General features: G+C 38.9%; 1 protein-coding gene across 4 annotated transcripts in view; it reads right to left on the reverse strand.

The window, feature by feature from the left end:
- Positions 1-20,347, reverse strand: part of SMCO2 (single-pass membrane protein with coiled-coil domains 2) — an 82,486-nt gene extending 62,139 nt beyond the window's left edge. For all 4 annotated transcript variants that reach the window (XM_081591886.1, XM_081591881.1, XM_081591888.1 and 1 more), the window contains exon 1: positions 20,294-20,347. The gene's annotated coding sequence lies outside the window, so the exon portion shown is untranslated. The remainder of the gene's footprint in view (positions 1-20,293) is intronic.
- Positions 20,348-20,619: the final 272 nt, after the last annotated feature.

Here is a 20,619-nt window from a genome sequence, read left to right on the forward strand (position 1 = left end):
ATAAAGTAACAAATGACAATAAGTACATACTTGTCAATAATTACTTTAAATGTCAATGGACTAAATGCTCCAACCAAAAGACATAAAGTGGCTGATTTGATAAAAAGGCAGAAACCATCTGTATGATTTTTCTTTGTCCCATTTTTTCCTATATAATTGTGTAAGTTAGCTCATGTTTGCTAAGTAATGATTTGTAAATATAATTTTCTTACTACCTATTTCAAGAAATTTCCTAAAGTTTTCAAAATTCATGTCTCTATGGTCTTTAAAATTTTTAATATATTTCTTTCCCAAATAGATTGGATATATGCTTCAGCAACTGAGATGTAAACAGGCACCAAAAACATAGACAACAAAAGTTAAAATAGATAAAGGAAACTGCATCAACTTAAAACCTTCAGCGCTCAAAAGAAACAATTAACAGTGACATGGCAACCTACAGAATGAGAGAAAATACTTACAAATCATATATCTGGTAAGGGGTTAGTATCCAAAATACAAAGAATTCCTACAACTCTCAATTGCAAAAAAGTATTCTGATTGAAAAATGAGCAACGGACTTGACATTTCTTCAAAGCAGATTTACAAATGGCCAACAAGCATATGAAAAGATGCACAATATCACAAATAATTAAAGAAATGCAAATCAAAACCACAGTGATAAATCAACTATATTCTAATAAATTTTTTTAAAAAAAACCCAACGAGCTATCATCTCACACCCATTAAGATAAGTACTACAAGAAAAACAAAACAAAATAATGAGTGCTATTTGTATGTGGAGAAATCAGAACTCTTTGTATTGCTGGTAGGGATGTAAAGTGGTACAGCCACTATAGAAAACAGCGCAGCATTTCTTAAAAAAACTAGACATAGAACTACCACATATGACCCAGCTATCCCACTTCTGAGCATATAACCAAAAGAATTAAAAGCAGGATCTACAAGAGATATTTGTACACTCATGTTCATAAAAGCATTATTCACAATAGCCAAGAGGTAGAAGCAAATATCTATTGATGGGTGAACAAAGAAAGGCATGGTATATACATATAATGGAATATTATTCAGCCTTAAAAAGAAGAAAATCCTGGCATATGCTACAACACAGATGAAACTTAGAGACAATAAGCTGAGTGAAATAAGCCAGTCAAAAAACAAATACTGTATGATTCCACTTACATGAGATATCCCAGGTGGTGCTAAAAGTGAAAGTGTTAATCACTCAGTCCCGTCTGACTCTTTGTGACCCCATGGACTGCAGCCCACCAGACTCCTCTGTCAAATTATAAAGAATCTGCCTGTCAAAGTATGAGACGCAAGAGACGCATATTTGATCCCTGAGTTGGGAAGATCCCCTGGAGAAGGAAATGGCAAGTCACTCCAATATTCTTGCCTGGAAAATTCCACGGGCAGAGGAGTGTGGCGGGCTACAGTCCATGGGATCCCAAAAGAGTCAGACACTACTGAGCGACTGAATACACACACCACTTCTATGAGATAGTTAAAGCAGTCAAACTTACAGAAACAGAGAGTAGACTAGTGGTTGTCAGAGGCTGAGAGGAGGAGGAAGTAGGGAGTTGTTCAATGGGTATAGTGTTTCAGTCTTGCATAGTGAAAAAGTTCTAGAGGTCTATTGGACAACCACATGAATATAGTTAATCCTGTTGAACTGTACACTTAAAAATGGTTAAGACAATACATTTTGTGTATGTTTTGCAATTTAAAAAATATTTTTTTTTTTTTTAAAAAGGAAAAGAAAAATAGTGATGCATTAAGGAGGGGGTTGGGAGAAGGTAGAAAGACCCTGAAAGTCCTACAGCAAATCAAAGGGTTTACCAAAATGCAGGGTTAAGAGCACCAGTCTGGGCAGATCAGGTTAGATCCAACTCCACAGCTTATAAATAGAGCGACATTGTCGAGTTACTTAACTCTGAGACTGTTTCCTCATGCATAAAATGGGGCAATACCAGCATTTATCTTCAGGGTTGTTAGGCAGCTTAAATTCACACACATAAAAGGATTAGGAACTGTGCCTGCCATTGTAAGAATTTAATAAAGTTTAGATTTTATTCTTATTCCTTCAGATTGTCAACAATTTAAGGGAAAGCAAGCTGTAGCACTGGACAGATGGTTGTTCCAAGAATAAGTGTCTTCTATATATAACAAAAGTGTGGAAGAATGCTAAACATATCAACACCATTCCTGAAAGACTCAGTTGTAACATAAGTGTAATTAACTCAAGTGATCTATTTGTAGTCTGATAAATTTAAAAGTTTATTAAAGAAGAAATGTTGAGATCAGAAAAGACTACTATTGACATGATTTTATAAATTTATAAATACATAGAAATATATATTTATTTTTAAAACTTTTCAGAAAAAAGGAATGAAGAAGTGTGGAGGGAGAAAAAACTTCTACTCCATTAGGTTCTGTGATGGGCCTCAGGATTCAATTGACAAAAGACAGATTAACATAAGAAAAGCATTCAAAGTTATTTAATTTTGTGTATGTACATGAGAGTCTTCAGATGGAAAATGAAGACCCAAAGAAGCTCTTAGGCCCAAAAGCTTATATCCATTTTTATACAAAGAAGGATAAATTGTGGGGATGTGACAAGACACAAGAGCTGGGGCTGGACACGGAATATCATGGGATAGTGACTAGGAACTAAATGGAGGGAGCTAACGAAAGATTGGGGTAATGTTTTAAAATTTCTTTTTTCTTTATATATAGCACTTTAAGTTTAACCTATGTTTTGCCTGCCAACTGGAACTGGACCTCTTTTTTGGGCTGCCTCTGGTCTTAATTGTGGCCCACAGGCTTCCCTCTAGTTATGGCGGGCAGGCTCCAGAGTGTGTGGTCTCTGTAGTCCCAGCAGGGGTTTAGTTGCCCTGTGGCATGTGGGAACCTTAGCATCCTGACCAGGGTTCACATCTGGAACCTGTATCCTCTACACTGGAAGGCAGATTCTTTTTTCCTGTTTGGCTGTGCTTGGTCTTCCCTGTGGCCTGTGTGAGCTTCTCATTGTGGAGGCTTCTCTTGTTAAGGAGAATGGAGTCTAGAGTACAGGCTCAGTAGTTAACGGCGTTCTGGCTTACTTGCCCTGCAGCATGTGAAATCTTCCCAGACCAGGGATTGAACTTGTGTCTCCTGCGTTGGCAGGCAGATTCTTAACCACTGGACCACCAGGGATGTCCCTGGGATTATTTTAGATGGTCTGTTTGGACAGGTACATTTCAGCATCAATTTCCAGTCTCTGGTGATAAGAATGTTCTCTTCCTGGTACAGGGACGGCACCTTTCTTTGGGGAAATTTCATGTCCTGCTTTTAGGTAGAATCAGACAGTCACAGAGCCCTTCCTGTATCTGCTGTTTCTCAAGTGCCTCCAACTTAAAATAATCTGCCAGAGCAGCATGTTTTGGAAAGTCACGTTCTGAACCTTTCAGAAGAAAAGTGGGTGATATACCATCAGTATCAAACTCTATTACATTTAATTGAACAGTTTGGTACCACGAAAAGAATAGACAGATTAACTCAGTAGTATGGAAGTCTTTTCCCTCCCTCGTCCCCACCACCTCCACCTCCTCCACCACCTCTTTTCCAAGCAGGTTCCCGAATAGTATACCGTATGAGGACTTAAAAGATGGTAAAGGTAATGTTTCAAAACAGTAGGAAAAGGGACTAGTCACTGAGTGATTATGGAGCAAGTAGGTAACATTTTGGAAAGAATACATAAGATTCTGTATGATTATCAACTAAAATAAACTTCAGCTCGATTGAAGACTTTAGGGTGAAATTATGAAAGCACATGACACCTAGGAGGGGTGTTAATATGATCTTGGAAGGAAAGTTTATTTTTCTTTTTTTCTTTTTAATTAGAAGATAAATACTTTACAATATTGTGATGTTTTCTGCCATACATCAACATGAATCAGCTGTAGGTATACATATGCCCCCTTCCTCTTGAGCCTCCCACCCACCTCCCTCCCCATCTCACCCCTCTAGGTTGTCACAAAGCACTGGCTTTGGGTTCCCTATATCATACTGTGAAAGTTTTCTGAGAAAACAAAATTTAAAAAAAAATCAACATATTTAACCTGGGTAAAAATTAACTCTGGAAAGAACACTGTATACACATGTAATGGAAACTGGGCAATTTTGATCTGTAATTAAACTTCAGGAAATTAATTCTAAACAAAAAATAATAGATGTATTTGTGTAGAAGGATGTTAACTGACATATTAACCATAATAGTAAAGCTTGCCAAACATCCTAAATGTTCCATAATAGGGGAATATTTTAAATAAATTGCTGGCTCCCTGTTCTATACCCATTCTGGACAAATCAAGAGCTGGCAATAAAACTACATTTGGAAATATAACTATAAATAACATAATCAATGAAAAAAAGTTTAAGTGATTGTTCTGGAGAATGAGAATTAGCAATAAGCGAACTGTTTTTTGCTAATTTTATGCCTTTCAGTACTGACTTTTAATTGATATACATCTCTTACTTTCCTACAACAAAATTAAGACTAATAAAATTATCTAAACAGCAGGATTCTAACATTAAAAAATCATCAGAATATAAAGGCCTAAAAAAAGAAATATTCAAGTGTCAAATGTGGTTTTCACTAGGTAGTAAATTATAGGAGCCCATCTTTCCATGAAATGTTCCCTTGGGATCTCTAATTTTCTTGAAGAGATCTCTAGTCTTTCCCATTCTATTGTTTTCCTCTATTTCTCTGCATTGATCACTGAGCAAGGCTTTCTTATCTCTCCTTGCTATTCTCTGGAACTCTGCGTTCAAATTGGTATATCTTTCCTTTTCTCCTTTGCTTTTTGCTTCTCTTCTTTTCACAGCTATTTGTAAGGCCTCCTCAAAGATGGGCTCAATAAAGGACAGACATGGTATAGACCTAACAGAAGCAGAAGATATTAAGAAGAGGTGGCAAGAATACACAGAATTGTACAAAAAGATCTTCACAACTCAGATAATCACGATGGTGTGATCACTCACCTAGAGCCAGACATCCTGGAATGTGAAGTCAAGTGGGCCTTAGAAAGCATCACTATGAACAAAGCTAGTGGAGGTGATGGAATTCCACTTGAGCTAGTTCAAATCCTAAAAGATGATGCTGTGAAAGTGCTGCACTCAATATGTCAGCAAATTTGGAAACTTCAGCAGTGGTCACAGGACTGGAAAAGGTCAGTTTTCATTCCAATCCCAAAGAAAGGCAATGCCAAAGAATGCTCAAACTACCGCACAATTGCACTCATCTCACACACTAGTAAAGTGACACTCAAAATTCTCCAAGCCAGGCTTCAGCAATACATGAACCTTGAACTTCCAGATGTTCAGGCTGGTTTTAGAAAAGGCAGAGGAACCAGAGATCAAATTGCCAACATCCGCTGGATCATCAAAAAAGCAAGAGAGTTCCAGAAAAACATCTATTTCTGCTTTATTGACTATGCCAAAGACTTTGACTCTGTGGATCACAATCAACTGTGGAAAATTCTGAAAGAGATGGAAATACCAGACCATCTGACCTGCCTCTTGAGAAACCTGTATGCAGGTCAGGAAGCAACAGTTAGAACTGGACATGGAACAACAGACTGGTTCCAAATAGGAAAAGGAGTCCGTCAAGGCTGTATATTGTCACCCTGCTTATTTAACTTATATGCAGAGTACATCATGAGAAATGCTGGGCTGGAGGAAGCACAAGCTGGAATCAAGATTGCTGGGAGAAATATCAATAACTTCCTATATGCAGATGACACCACCCTTATGGCAGAAAGCGAAGAAGAACTAAAGAGCCTCTTGATGAAATTGAAAGAGAAGAGTGAAAAAGTTGGCCTAAAGCTCAACATTCAGAAAACGAAGGTCATGGCATCCAGTTCCATCACTTCATGGGAAATAGATGGGGAAACAGTGGAAACAGTGGCTGACTTTATTTTGGGGGGCTCCAAAATCACTGCAGATAGTGATTGCAGTCATGAAATTAAAAGACACTTACTCCTTGGAAGGAAGGTTATGACCAACCTAGATAGCATATTAAAAGCAAAGACATTACTTTGTCAACAAAGGTCTTTCTAGTCAAGACTATGGTTTTTTCAGTAGTCATGTATGGATGTGAGAGTTGGACTATAAAGAAAGCTGAGCGCAGAAGAATTGATGCTTTTGAACTATGGTGTTGGAGAAGACTCTTGAGAGTCCCTTGGACTGCAAGGAGATCCAACCAGTCCAGCCTAAAGGAGATCAGTCCTGAGTGTTCACTGGAAGGACTGATGTTGAAGCTGAAACTCCAATCCTTTGGCCAGCTGATGCGAAGAGCTGACTCATTTGAAAAGACCCTGATGCTGGGAACGATTGAAGGCGGGAGGAGAATCGGGCGACAGAGGATGAAATGGTTGGATGGCATCACCGACTCAATGGACATGAGTTTGGGTAAACTCCAGGAGTTGGTGATGGACAGGGAGGCCTGGTGTGCTGTGGTTCATGGGGTGGCCAAGAGTCGGACATGACTGAGTGACTGAACTAACTAACTGACTGAAATTATAGGAGACTTCCAAGGTGGCACTAGTGGTAAAGAACCCATCTGCCAATGCAGGAGATTTAAGAGATATGGGTTCGATCCCGGGTTGGGAAGACCCCTGGAGAAGGGCATGGCAACCCATTCCAGTATTCTTGCCTGGAGAATCTTGTGGACAGAGGAGCCTGGCAGGCTACAGTCCATGGGGTTGTAAAGAATTGGAAACAACTGAAGCTACTTTGCATGCATGCATATGCAAATTATAGGTGGGTTTTTTTCTTAGCATGTCTCTATTTCTTTTTTTCATTTTCACCATTACACATTTTTAAACTGAAGTACAGTTAATTTACAATGTTGTGTTAGTTTCTGCTGTAAAGGAAAGTGATTCAGTTATGTACATACTCTTTTACATTTTATTTTCCTTTATGGTTTATCACAGAACATCAAATATAGTTCCCTGTGCTGTATAGCAAGACAATGTTGTTTATCCAGTCTATATATAATAGTTTGCATCTGCTAATCCCAAACTCCCAATGCTTTCTTTCCCCACCCCTAAACCTTCTTGGCAAGCATGAATCTGTTCTCTATGTCTGTGGGTCCATTTCTGTTTCATAGATAAGTTCATTTGTGTCATATTTTAGATTCTACATATAAGTGATATCATTTGTCTTTCTCTGTCTGACTTAGTCACTTAGTATAATAATCTCTAGGTCCATCCATGTAGCCACAAATTGCATTATTTCATTTTTTTTGGCTGAATAGTATTTCACTGTATGCATGTATCATATTTTCTTTATCCACTAATCTGTCGATGGACATTTAGGTTGTTTCTGTGTCTTGGCTATTGTGAACAGTGCTATTATGATCATAGGGATGCATGCAGCTTTTTTGAGTTATAGTTTGTCTGGATATATGCCCAAGAGTGAGATTGCTGGATCGTATGACAACTCTATTTTTGGTTTTTTTGAGGAAACTCCATACTCCTTTCCATAGTGGCTGCACCAACTTACATTCCCACCGACAGTGTAAGAGGGTCCTCTTTCTCCACAATCTCTCCAGTATTTACAATTTGTAAACTTTTTAATAGTGGCCATTTTGACTGGTGTAAAGCGGTACCTCATTGTAGTTTTGCTTTGTTCTCTGTAATAATTGGTGACGTTGAGCATCTATTCATGTGTCTGTTGGCCGTCTTCATGTGTCTGTATGTCTTCTTTGGAGAAATGTCTATTTAGGTCTCCTACCCATTTTTTGATTGGGTTGTTTTTGTTGCTGTTGCATTGTATGAGCTTTTTGTATATTTTGGATGAATAATTTGAATATTAAATAGCTATAATAATAATATTTATCTACATTATCATTATTAGAATTATTTATTAACATTATGACCAATATATTAAGTACTATAAACAATTGATATTAATATAATTAATGTTAATCATCTATTTAATGATATTAAGTAAATATTTGTGTATTTATTATCATTTTGAAGTTCTTATCATATAAGTCTTTTACTTCCTTGCTCAGCTTTATTCCTAAGTATTTTATTTCATTGGATGTGATTTTAAGCCCTTTCTTTTTGCATCATTTGCAAGTAATTTCTCCCATTCTGTAGGTTGTCTTTTCATTTTGTGTATGGTTTCCTTGCAATGCAAAAGCTTATAAGTTTGATTAGGTCCCATTTGTTTATTTTTGGTTTTATTTCTATTGTCTTGGGAGATTGATCTAAGAAAATATTGGTATGATTTCTTTAACATGCTCATTGTAAGAGATTGACTTGGCTTGTTCTTTTCTAGGAGTTTTATGGTGGCATGTGTCTTTAAGCCATTTTGAGTTTATGTTTGTGTGCAGTGTAAGGGTGTGTTCTAACTTCATCGATTTGCATGCAAGCTGTCCAACTTTCCCAACACCACTTGCTCAAGAGACTATCTTTCCTCCACTGTATATTCTTGTGTCCTCTGTTGAAGATTAATTGACCACGGGTGTGTGGGGTTTTTATCTCAGCTCTTTATTTGGTTCCATTGATCCACATGTCTGTCTTTGTGCCTGTACTATATACCTTTTTGAATACTGTAGCCTTGTAGTATTGTCTAAAATCTTGTAGGGTTAGGCTTCCTGCTTTGTTCCTTTTCTTCAGGATTTCTTTAGCAATTCTGGGTCTTTTATATTTCTACATATTTATAAAATATATTAATTTGGGGATTATTTGTTCTAGTTCCATGAAAAACATGATGGATAATTTGATAGGAATCACATTAAATCTTCAGATTGCTTTGGGTAATATTGCCATTTTAACAATATTAATTCTTCCAATCCAAGAGCATTGTTATCTTTCCATTTCTTTGAATCATTTTCAATTTCCTTTATTACCATTTTAAAGTTTTTAACATGTAAATCTTTTACCTCCTTGTTTAGGTTTATTCCTAAGTATTTTTTTTAAGATGTGGTTTTATAAGGAATTATTTTTTTACATTCCCTTTCTGATATTTCATTGTTAGTGTAAAGAAATGAAACTGATTTCTGTATGTTAATCTTATATCTTGCTATTTTGCTGAAATCATTTATCAGTTCTAGTAGCTTTTGTGTGGAGTCTTTAGGATTTTCTATATACAATATTATGTTATCTGTGTATAATGACAATTTTACCTCTTCCCTTCCAATTTGGATACACTTTACTTCTTTTTCTTGTCTGATTGCTGTAGTTAGGATTTCCAGTACTAGGTTGAATAGAAGTGATGAGAGAGGGCATCTTCGTCTTGTTCTAGATTTTAGTTAAGAAGGCTTTCAGCTTTTCACTGTTGAGTTTTATATTGGCTGTGGATTTGTCATAAATAGCTTTTATTATATTGAGATATGTTCCCTCTATATCCACTTTGTTAAGAGTTTTTAGCATGAATGAATTTTGAATTTTGTCAAATACTCTTCCTGCATCTATTAAGATCATCATGTGGTTTTGGTCTTTTCTGTTGTTGGTGTGGTATATCACATTGATTGATTTGTGTATGTTGAACCATCCTTGTGAACCTGAAGTGAATTCAACTTGGTCATGGTATATGATTTTTTACATTTTTTTTGATTCAGTTTGTTAATATTTTGTTACGAACCTTCATATCCATATTCATGAAAGATATTGGCCTGTAATTTTCTTTTTTTAGTAGTATCTTTGCCTGGTTTTGGTATCAAGGTGATGGTAGCTTCATGGAATGACTTTGGGAGTGTTCCTCCTTTTCAATCTTTTGGAAGAGTTTAATAAGGATCAGTAAAAGTTCTAAATCCTAAATTTGTCAATTTCAAAGAACCAGCTTTTGGTTTTATTGATTTTTTTCTACTTTTTAATCTCTATTTTATTTATTTCCTCTCTGATTATTATTATTCCCTTCCTTTTTCTGACTTTAGGTTTTGTTTGTTCTTTCTCTAATTCTTTTAGGTGGTAGGATAGGTTGTTCATTTGAAATTTTTCTTGGTTTTTGAGGAAGGCCTATATCATTATGAGCTTCCCTCTAAGAACTGCTTTTGTTGCATCCTATAGATTTTGTATGGTTGTGTTTTTATTGTCGTTTGTCTCAAGGTATTTTTTAATTCCCTCTTTGACTTCATCAACCCATTGGTTTTTTAGTAACATGCTGTTCATTTTCCATGTAATCATTTTTTTCTCATTTTTCTGTGATTGATTTCCAGTTTTATGCCATTATGATCTGAAAAGTACTTGAAAAAATTCATATGCTCTTATATTTGTTGAGGCTTGTTTTATGCTCTAGTATGTGGTCAGTCCTAGAGAATGATCCACGTGCACTTGAAAAGAATGTGTATATTGATTTTTTTGTATATAATGTCTCAAAAATGTCAATTAAGTTTAACTGTTCTATTTTTATCACTTAGGATCTCTGTTGCCTTACTGATTTTGTCTAGAAGACCTGTCCATTGATGTTAAATTCTACTATTATTGTATTCCCACCTAGTTCTCCCTTTATGTCTGTTAGTCTTCATTTTATGTATTTGAGTGCATCTAAATTGGGTGCATAAATGTTGACAAGTGTAATATCCTCTTCTTGTATTGATCTTTTTATCACTATATAGTGTCCTTCTTTATCTTTCTTTGTGGACTTTGTTTTAGAGTCTATTTTATCTGATATTGTGACCCCCATTTTCTTACCATTTCTGTTTGTGTGAAATATCTTTTTCCATACCCTCATTTTCAATCTATGTATGTCCTTTGCCCTAAAGTGAACCTCTTGTAGGCAGCATATTGTAGGCTCTTGTTTTACCCAATCTGACACTTTGTCTTTTGATTGGTACATTTAGCCCATTGACACTTAAGGTAATTTTTGATAGATATGTATTTATTACCAGTTTAAACCTTGTTTTCCGGTTGATTCTATATTTCTTCTTTATTCCTTTCTTTTTGTTTTTCCTTTGTGGTTTGATGATTTCCTTTTCTCTTATGCTTATGTTCTCTTCTTTTTGGTTTTCGTGAATCTATTGTATGTTTGTGATTTTCATTTTTCAAGTATTGTTAACCCCTTTCTATATCTATTTGCTATGGACTGAAATTCATATATGTTCAAACGTATTATAGAAGAAAAAAATCTACATTTTCCTACTCTCCTCCTCCACATTTTATGATTTTTGATGTCCTCTTTTACATCTTCATGTTTATCCTTTTGCTGTTTGTTGTGGTTATCATTGTCTCAAAAAACTTTTTTGGATCTTTTAAAATATGTATAATGGCTTACTTAAGTGATTCACTTCATAATTGTGATTTTTCTTATAGCTTCTTGTTTCTCTTCCACTTAAAGAAGACCTTTCAATATTTCTTTTAGGATATGTTTAGTATTGCTGTATTCTTTTAGATTTTGCCTGTCTGAGAAACTCTTTATCTCTCCTTCTATTCTAAATCTTAATCTTGTTGAATAGAGTAAGCTAGGTTGCAGATTTTTCCCTTTCAAGACTTTGAATATATCCTTACATTCCCTTCTGGACTACAATATTTCTGTAGAGATATCAGCGATAGCCTTATGGGGATTCACTTGTAATTAACTCTTTGTTTTTCTCTTGCCGCCCTAAGATTCCTCCTTTTTTTTTCTTTTATAGAAAATTATTTATTTTTTTCTGTGCTGGGTCTTCATTGCCGCCTACAAGCTTTCTCTAGTTGTGGCAAATGGGGCTACGCTCTAGTTTCAGTGTGCGGGTTTCTCGCTGCAGTGGCTTCTCCTGCTGTGCAGCACAGGCTCTAGGGCATGTGGGCTCAGTAGTTGTGGCACGTGGGCTCAGTAGTTGCAGCCTGTCAGCTCGAGACCACAGGCTCAGCAGTTGTGGCTCACAGGCTTAGTTGCCCCATGGCATATGGAATCTTCCCAGACCAGGAGTCAAATCTGTGTCCCCTGCATTGGCAGGCAGATTCTTAACCACTGGACCACCAGGGAAGTCTGATAATCCTCTCTTCAACTTTTGCCATTTTAATTATATGTTTTGGTGTAGTTCAGTTTGGGTTCATCCTGTTTGGGACCCTCTATGCTTCCTGTATATGGATATGTTTCCTTCTTTAGGAGTGGGTCATTTTCAGCTATAATTTCTTCAGATAAATTTCTGGTCTCCTTTTCTCTTTCTTCTCCTTCTGGAATTCCTATTATGCATAGGTTGGCATGCTTTATGGTGTCCCATATGTCTATTTTATTGCTTTCATTTTTTTTTTTCATTTGGCTTTCTGTCTGCTGTTCTAATTGGGTGATTTCTATTATTCTGTCTTCCAAATCACATATTCATTCTTCCACATTAATCAATCTGCTATTCATTGCCTGTAGCTCAGCTTTCATCTCAGCAAATGAGTTTTCTAATTTTTCTTGGCTCATCTTTATAGCTTCTAGTGCTTTTTTACAATAATCTGCATTTCTATTAATAGTCTTTCTTAATTCCTTCAATATTTTTATTATCTCCTTTTTGAACTCAGAGTCTGTCAGAGTAAAGAAGTCTTGTTTCATTGTTTGTCCTTTCAGGGGAGTTCTCTTTATCTCTTAACTGGAAGTAGTTCCTATGCTTCTTCATTTTACTCATATTTCTCTTGCTCTGTGAGTTAAGGAGAAATATATACTATAGTCTTGGAGGGCCATTTTTATATGGGAGGATCCAAGTTTACCCTGCATGGGTTTAATGTTTTTGATATGAGGGGTGTTTTAGGCTGCATGCCTGCCACCTCATTCCTCAGTGTGTCCTGGCCATTATCCCCTTGATAAGAGGGAGTGACTGGTGTTGGGTGACCAGCAACCAACTGGTCCTCCTTTTTGCTCAGTGGTTGTCACAGCCCTGTCACAGCTAGGGTCTGCTCCCTAGCTTTTGGAGTTGAAGACTCCAAATCCATTTCTGAGCTGTGCTTCTGAGCTGAGGTTCCAGGTAAGTGGCATTGGAGCACTCCCAGTGGGAGAGGAGCCTCTGAGTACTCCTCTGCCACTAGTGACTGTGCTCTGTTGTGGCACCTACCACCCATTGTGTAGGCTCACAAAGTACTCTGTTGTGGGCACTGCCCTTGGCCCCATCTCATTTGTGAGAATGATGACCATCAGCTTTGGTACCCCTCAGGCATTGTTTCCACCAGAGCTGATCCATGAAGTCAGGTGCTAGGATTGCCATGGTCATGCATCTAGACACCCCATGGGAGCTAAGGAGGAAGTGCAGACCTTGGGCCAGCTCAGCCCCCAGTGTATGTGCCCACAAAGTTCACAGTTGCCAAGGCCAGACCTATCCCAGCTGCAGAAGCACCCATGTCCACTTGGATGTCCCACAGGCTCTGAGTTTACAAAGCTCGCAGCAGAGACCATAAATCTATGGTTTGTGCAGTTACACGGAGACATTTCAGCCCTGCGCCCTAAGTCATGCAGCCCCTGGGGCTTAGCTATGATTTCAGCCCCACTTTTGTGTGTGGTCAACCCACTGGTATCTGTTCCTAGAGCCACCAAGGTGGTGGCTGGCACAGGATCCCTCAGAGGTGGCAGCAGGTGCATGGGGAAAGAGGCTGTGGTGGTGATTCCTGCCTCCTTTGTGTTCCCATTAGGAATGGGGGCTTCTCTGGTGTCTCAGATGGTAAAGAATCTGCCTGCAATGCAGGAGACCTAGGTGCAACCCCTGGGTTGGGGAGATCCCCTGGAGGAGGGAATGGTAACCCACTCCAGTAATCTTGCCTGGGAAATCCCATGGACAGAGGAGCCTGTCAGGCTACTGTCCATGGGGTCACAAAGATTGGATTTGACTGAGTGACTAATACTTTCACTTTCGGAATGGTGCTTGGCTGCTATGGCATCCCCAGGTTTCTTCACGGATACCCCTAGTTGCAGCTGTACCATATTCCAGCCCCTTCAGGCTGTCTCTGCCCAGCCAACCTCAGTCCTCTCCTTGAGGCTGTCTCCTAAACCCCAAGTTTCAGCACCAGCCCCAGCCTGTACTAGCAGACATGTGTCTCAAGCTGGGGTATGCAGGGAGGTGGCACAGACTGCCTGGGCAGATCTCCCTCCATTCTGCCTGCTGCAAACCAGTTGCTGCACTCTCCACCGAGCCTCTGAGGTCCCTTTCTGTCCCAGCTCATCTCCCTGCAGGTGAGGGGACTTCACAATGTATGGGAACCTTTCCTCTTTTGTAGCTCGCTCCCAGGGATGCAGGTCCCATTCCACTTCCTTTTTTTCCCTTTCATCCTACTCAGTTACGTGGAGATCTCTTATCTGTTCTGGTGTCAGAGGCTTTCTCCCAGTGATCAGTTGGCATTCTGTGAGAACTGTTCTGTATGTAGATGTACTTTTGATGTATTTGTAGTAGGGGGTGAGCTCCACATCCCTGTACTCTACCCCCTTGATTGCAGACCCCCTTTTTTGTATTTCTAAACTTTCAATAAGGAATATAAAGTTCCTTTATAATCAGAAAACTAATTGATTGGTTGGTACAAGAGTAATTGTGGTTTCAGACTATGAATTTTAAATCATTGTAACTAGGCTCAAACACATCTTTATTAGTGAAAATAGGAACCATTACACAATCAACACATTTTTGCCAGTGAGAAATAAGTTTGTCTATTCCTGTAGCGTAAAAATCCATGCCTTGGGCTTCGACAAACTCTTGGAAAACATTTTCTGTCTCCTGCTGGTTGTGGAAATGTTTTCCATGCAAGAAGTTGTTGAGATGCTTGAAGAAGTGGTAGTCAGTTGGTGAGAGGTCAGGTGAATATGGTGGATGAGGCCCAATTCATTCAACTTTTGAAGTGTTGGCTGTGGGACATGTGGTCAGGCATTGTGGAGAAGAATTGAGCCCTTTCTGTTGACCAGTGCCAGCTGCAGGTGTTGCAGTTTTCAGTGCATCTCATTGATTTGCTGAGCATACTTCTCAGATGTAATGGTTTCGTTGGGATTCAGAAAGCTGTAGTGGATCAGACTGGCAGCAGACCACCAAACAGTGACCATGACCTTTTTGTGGTGCAAGTTTGGCTTTGGGAAATGCTTTGGAGCTTCTTCTTGGTCCAGCCTCTGAGCTGGTCATCGCTGGTTGTTGTATACAATCCATTTTTCATTGCATGTCACAATTCAATTGAGAAAAGGTTTGTTGTTGTACCGAATAAGAGAAGACAACTCTTTAAAACAGTGATTTTTTTGATTTTCAGTCAACTCATGAGGCACCCACTTATGGAGGTCTTTCAACCTTTCCGATTTGCTTCAAACGTTGAATGACTGTAGAATGGTCGATGTTGAGCTCTTTAGCAACTTCTCGTGTAGTTTTAAGAGGATAAGCTTCAGTGATGGCTCTCCATTGGTCATTGTCAGCTTCTGATGGCCAGCCACCATGCTCATCTTCAGGGCTCTCATCTCCTTTGTAAACTTTCTTGAAGCACCACGGCACTGTGTGTTGGTTAGCAGTTCCTGGGCCAAAAGTGTTGTTGATGTTGTGAGTTGTCTCTGCTGCTTCACCACCCATTTTGTACTCGAATAAAAAAAATCTCTTGAGTTTGCTTTTTGTCTAACATCACTTCTATAGTATAAAATAAATATAGACAGCAAGTAGTAAGTCATTAGCAAAAAAAAAATTAAGTGAGAAATGTGCATTAAAATGATGTATAACATAACCAGATTTACTTAAGAATATATTCCAATATCAAATGGCAAAGTTCAACAATGCAAAACTGCAATTCCTTTTGCACCAATCTAACAAAAACAAAACATGCTACTAATGTTATTATAAAGAAACAGAATAGCATTTTTTCTATTGTAAATATTATGAATTTTATTATCTTACGTATAATCTGATATGTATCCATCCATCTTCTTGCCTCCCCAAGAAGATATTTCAGGCACTGTAACTATGTCTTTCTTGATTTTTGTTAAACAGAATACTATGGATTCCCACAAATAACTGAACAATCAAGTAATTGTATGCTATTGGTCTAGATGTCAGTTCTGATAGATAGGAAGTTTTTTGGGTTACTAATCACTCAACCAACTATTAAATGAGATTTCCAAGAGTTCACTTAATTTATAAGTTTACATAATCTAGGGTTCTTATTAATGTTTTTTAAAAAATACTTTATCACAAAAATTATTTTGATGTGTTTACACCCAAGATAACATGCAACAGATTTCTCCCTGGATAGGTGTGTGTGTGTCTGTGTGTGTGTGTGTGTGTGTGTGTGTATGTTAGTCACTCAGTCGTGTCTGACTCTGTGATCCCATGGACTGTAGCCCGCCAGGCTCCTCTGTCCATGGAATTCTCCAGGCAAGAATACTGGAGTTTATTGCCATGTCCTCCTCCAGGGGATCTTCCCGACCCAGGGATTGAACCCAGGTCTCCCACGTTGAAGGAAGTTTCTTTACCATCTGAGCCACCAGGAAAGCCATGTGGGAAAGATTGCCTAGCAGTCAGCCACGTGCTAGGACTGCCTAAGTGTCAATTCAATGCCAGAAACACATAGGTGGACAAGGATTTAACAACTTTTTCTGGTCTGTCTCAACACACACTTACTTAAGCTATGGTCGGTTCAGTTCAGTTGCTCAGTCGTGTCTGACTCTTTGTGACCCCATGGACTGCAACACGCCAGGCTTCCCTGTCCATCACCAACTCCCAGAGTTTACTCAAGCTCATGTCCATTAAGTCGATGATGCCACCCAACCATCTTATCCTCTGTAATCCCCTTCTCCTCCTGCCTTCAATCTTTCCCAGCATCAGGGTCTTTTCAAATGAGTCAGTTCTTTGCATCAGGTGGCCAAATTATTACAGTTTTAGCTTCAACATCTGTACTTCCAATGAATATTCTGGACTGATTTCCTTTAGGATTGATGGGTTGGATCTTCTTGCTGTCCAAGGGACTCTCAAGAGTCTTCTCCAACACCACAGTTCAAAAGCATCAGTTCTTCAGTGCTCAGCTTTCTTTATAGTCCAACTCTCACATCCATACATGACTACTGAAAAAGCCATAGCCTTGACTAGATGGACCTTTGTTGACAAAGTAACGCCACTGCGTTTTAATATGCTGTCTAGGTTGGTCATATCTTTTCTTCCAAGGAGCAAGCGTCTTTTAATTTCATGGCTGCAATCACCAACTGCAGTGATTTTGGAGCCCCCCCAAAATAAAGTCTGTCACTGTTTCCATTGCTTCCCCATCTATTTGGCATGAAGTGATGGGACCAGATGCCACAATTTTTGTTTTCTGAATGTTGAGTTTTTTGTTTTGTTTTGTTTTTTGCAGTTCTACCAGCTTTTTATTTCTTAAATAAGTGGCCAATTTGATTGAGAAAGTGACAAAGCAGCAGTGAACCTCTAAACCAATGAATAAATTCCTCTACTTACAATCCAAACCAGTAACCTCATCATTGTACTTATCCCAGGCAAGGCACAGGGTTAGATAGCAGACAGAGAAAACGCAGGAAACAGGAAGAAAGGGCATCAACAGGGCAGTGTCAAACAACAGTGCAAGAAACCTCTGCAAATCTGCTTCCGGATTGTGGATGGATCACTCCCCCCCCCTTCATTATTCAAACAGGGTTCATTACACTTGGATCCAGTTGAGGACCATCCCTGAGATTCGACGTTCGCTGCTTTGGAAGTGGAGGATGTCTGGTAACTCAACTAAGCAGCAGGCTGTGGCTGAATGTTGAGTCTAAGCCAACTTTTTCACTCTCCTCTTTTACTTTCTTCAAGGGGCTCTTTAGTTCTTCTTCACTTTCTGCCATAAGGGTGGTGTCATCTGCATATCTGAGGTTATTGATATTTCTCCCAGCAATCTTGACTCCAGCTTGTGCTTTATCCAGTCCAGCATTTCTCATGATGTACTTTGCATATAAGTTAAATAAGCAGGGTGACAATATACAGCCTTGACATACTCCTTTCCCGATTTGGAACCATCTGTTGTTCCATGCCCATTTCTAACTGTTGCTTCTTGACCTGCATACAGATTTCTCAAGAGGCATGTCAGGTGGTCTGATATTCCCATCTCTTTCAGAATTTTCCACAGTTGTTTGTGATTCACACAGTCAAACGCTTTGGCATAGTCAATAAAGCAGAAATAGATGTTTTTCTGGAACTCTCTCACTTTTTCGGTGCTCCAACAGACATTGGCAATTTGATCTCTGGTTCCTCTGCTTTTTCTAAGTCCAGCTTGAACATCTGGAAGTTCACAGTTCACATACTGTTGATGCCTCACTTGGAGAATTTTTGCATTACTTTGCTAGCGTGTGAGATGAGTGCAATTGTGTGGTAGTTTGAGCATTCTTTGGCATTGCCTTTCTTTGGGATTGGAATGAAAACTGACTTTTTCCAGTCCTGTGGCCACTGCTGAGTTTTCCAAATCCGCTGGCATATTGAGTGCAACACTTTCACAGCATCGTCTTTTAGGATTTAAAACCACTCAACTGAAATCCCATTACCTCCACTAGTTTTGTTTGAAGCTATGGTCAGAGCCATCCAAATTGACTAGTGGCTGGGTATTAAACAAAAGAGGTAGCCAAGGCTTAGAAGCATATGATATAACTTGCTACTAAAGAAGCAGGTTTGATCCCTTAATCAACAAGATCCCCTGGAGTAGGAAATGGCAACCCACTCCAGTGTGTTTGCTTGGAAAATCCCATGGACATAGGAGCGTGGTGGGCTACAGGCCATAGGATTGCGAAGAGTTGGACACTGCTGAGTGACTGAGTAGGCACACACACTATCCCCACCCTCAAAAAAAAGAAAAAAACACACCACCAAAACCAAACTCTCTGAAAATACTTGAGGCTCACATAACCTAAACTCACAATTCTAGGAAATCATCAACTCTCAAGAATTATGGGTTTTCCCTTGTTCCTTCTGCTTACATCCCCATTCCTTCCTCTGGACCCAGGCAGTTAAGTCAGGCAGTTGGCTATTTTTGACATGATTTCCCCTTCAAGGATGCCTTTTAACTTAGGTTTGGTCATGGGACCAAAGCCTGGCCATCTGTATATTCATTCCAGCCTATTGACCACAGAAGAGAGTCCATGTGAACCAAGCTGAAACAGAGGCCTGATCAATGGACATTTTTCTGTGAGTTATTAGGAAACAGAGAAGCTGTCTTTTGATTGTTAATTGCCAGGTACAAGGGCAATATGTGCTTGAAGCTTTTGAGCAACAGTATGGGAAAGAAGGTCCATTAGAGGATAAAACTCACTTAGAGAAAAACAGAGCTGAGAGATGGAAATAGGGAGAGGCAGAGAAGAGGGACAGGCAGAGTCAGAGAGACCAACAGTGTTGATGACATCGGATGTGATATGAGCAGAAGGAATCCTTTACCAGGTGAAGCCACTGATATTTTAGAGCTGCTATAGCAGTTAGCACACCCTGATGAACACACCCTAAAATGTGTAAAGTAATATGTATCTCCCTTCCCAGTGGTTTTATTTATTTATTTGGCTGAGCCAGGTCTTAGTTGTAGCATGGAGGATCTTCTAGCTCTGTTGCAGCACATGGGATCTTTAGTTGCAGCATGCGAACTCTTAGCTGTGGCATGTGGATTCTAGTTCCCTGACCCAGGATTGAACCCAGGCCCCTGCATTGGGAGTGTGGAATCTTAGCCACTGGACCACCATGGAAGTACCCTCCAGTGGTTTTAGAACATTGGATCTTCTACCCACTCTTTCCATTTTAGAAAGTAATTAAGGGCATACTTTTTTGGAGGAAGTTTAATATGTTAAATAAAAACCCCAAGCTAGTAGTTACTACAAAATATAGTTTAATTTCACTCTTCATTATTAACCACAAAATTTTAAAAATACCAACATACAGACAAGCGCAAGTGAAACAGAAAAGACCTTAAAAGTTGTATAAAAGACATACCTAAACTCAAGATTGTATGAGCAGTGACACACACACACATCAAATACTCCGAAATGAATTCAGAAAGCATGTCCCCAGTTGGCTGAGTTTTCTTTCTAAAGTCAGCTTTTATTGGAGTCACATCTGGAATGATCCTAAACAAAAATTCTTGTTTTATGTGGAAAGGATCTTCCCAGATTTCTCTTAAAAAAGCATTTCTTATTAAACAGAGGCAGACTTATTCTAGGCACAAAAGTCCTAAATGCCTCTCCTAGGCCCCGTGGAACTTAGAAAAATTAATGAAAACAAAGCCCTATAGGGATGAGAAAGTGACACCTAGTGGCCACCCAGCAGGTTTTCTTTATGGCTTCTGATAATTCTACCAAAGAGATGACAGCCCTGCTCGTGCCCACAGTGTTATGTTCGGCAAACCTGAGTCTCTAATTCGAGGGCCCAGCAATGACCTACCTGAGTGACAGATTCCTCTTTAGAACAGGATCTGAAACTGGACCCATTAAACATAGGCTGATACCTAGAGAGTGGCTATTTTATATACTTGTGCCCTAGACTCTACAGAGATTTCTCATTATGACAACCAATGAACACAGCCTTTTCCCATTGTGACACTGTAATTACATACGTCCCTTTATTTCTGTTGAGTTACCAAAAGTCTGTTCTGTATCTTCCTGTTTGTCTTTATCAGTGATTTCCAAATTTAGTGACTACTACAGTGTGTCAATATATACCTCAAGTTTTATTTGATTTCAGGTTAATGAATGTCTAATACTTCCAAG

The sequence above is a fragment of the Giraffa tippelskirchi genome, chromosome 4, assembly GCF_054371585.1.
Source record: "Giraffa tippelskirchi isolate mGirTip1 chromosome 4, T2T-mGirTip1v1.2.pri, whole genome shotgun sequence".
Lineage (NCBI taxonomy): Eukaryota > Metazoa > Chordata > Mammalia > Artiodactyla > Giraffidae > Giraffa > Giraffa tippelskirchi.